General features: G+C 40.4%; 1 protein-coding gene across 12 annotated transcripts in view; it reads right to left on the bottom strand.

Moving 5' to 3' along the window:
* The window catches only part of LOC106868187 (unconventional myosin-IXAa), a 213,418-nt gene that overhangs the window by 52,161 nt on the left and 159,692 nt on the right, over window positions 1–1,565 (bottom strand). The gene's annotated exons all lie outside the window — the stretch shown is intronic.

Consider the following 1,565-nt stretch of genomic DNA (forward strand, 5'->3'; position numbering starts at 1 on the left):
GCCAGAATAAATTTATTGGAAGCCAAGAAACTACCAAACAGAAAGAATTCTGGAAAGAAATAAAAAATCTAAAACATACATCATCATCATTAATGACCCCTTTTTCATGCTTGCATGGGTTGGATGGAATTTGTCGAGGTGGAAATTTTTTACAGCCAGATGCTCTTCCCCTCTGCCAGCCCTTCCCAGTCTCCAAATAAGGTAATAATAGGTACCCAGGACCAGACATGTCTTTAAGGTTGAAAACGAAGGACAGCACTTGCATGAGAGTGACACTCGCTTACCGCTACCAAATGCTGTCGAATCAAGGACACACACACACACACACACACACACAATTGGCTTCTTTTCAGTTTCTGTCAACCAAATCCACTCTGAAGGTTTCGGTCAGCTTGGGACTATGATAGAAGACACTTGCCCAACATGTCACACAAAGGCTCTGAACCTGAAACCATGTGGTAGAGAAGCAAATTTCTTAACCACAATTCTGAAATGATTAACAACAATTTCATTCCTTTATTACGGGGGAAAACCAGCAAAGGAGAAACAAGAACGACTCAGTCTTCATTCGAATTAGAAACCAGAATCGTGATATACAGTGTCATCATTTAACCCTTTAGCATTCAGATTATTTTGTCAAATGCAATGCTTATTAACGCATATTGTTTTGAATTAAACATGCATTTTCATGTAGCTTCAAGATTTCGATGATGCGATTGTTTATTTGTAAGAATGACATTATAGGGTCTGTGTAAGAGGCTGGATCTGGCCAGTTTGAACATAAAACAAGCAGAACATTTCAGCCGGATATGGCCGTTTTAAATGCTAAAGGGTCAATGTCCACTTTTCCATGCTTGCATGGGTCAGAGAGAATTTTGCTGAGGCAGATTTTCTGTGGTTGGATGCCCTTCCTGTTGCTAACCCTTCCCTATTTCCAAGCAAGGTACTCTCTCCCTATGGCCAGACATGTTTTTCCAGAGAAGACTGGAAACAAACAACACCACTTGTGTGATGGTGATGCTCATTTACAACTATCACATTATGGCTAGACAAAGGTGTACACACACACAACACACACATACAGTGGAATGACAGTTCTGGTTGCAGAGATTGCATTTGTAGGCGCTGTCTGCCATCCATGTCTTGATGCAGTTTTCTCTTGTTTTTTCTTGGATGTTTTTTTTTCCTTTAGAGGGGAATACTTTGCTTCAGCAGTAACCCCACTGCCCCTTTCTCTTTCACCTCTCATCTTTTTAATACTCTGCCTAGTTCTATTCTCCAGTGGGAGTAATAGTTTTTCACTGTCCTTCTGCCACACACAAATGCATGCTAACACACATATATATATAAGAATCCATCACTCTTCTAAGATCTGTATCCAGAAAGACTTGTTTCAGGCTTGTTGGTGTAGTAACATCTGCAGTAGCTGTTGAGACCTACATCAGAATGAGTCCTGGTTGCAGAGATTGCATTTGTAGGCGCTGTCTGCCATCCATGTCTTGATGCAGTTTTCTCTTGACATTTTTTTGTTTTTTCATGAGGGTTTTTATTTACATTTTGGGGGG

Source organism: Octopus bimaculoides, chromosome 12, assembly GCF_001194135.2.
Source record: "Octopus bimaculoides isolate UCB-OBI-ISO-001 chromosome 12, ASM119413v2, whole genome shotgun sequence".
Classification (NCBI taxonomy): domain Eukaryota; kingdom Metazoa; phylum Mollusca; class Cephalopoda; order Octopoda; family Octopodidae; genus Octopus; species Octopus bimaculoides.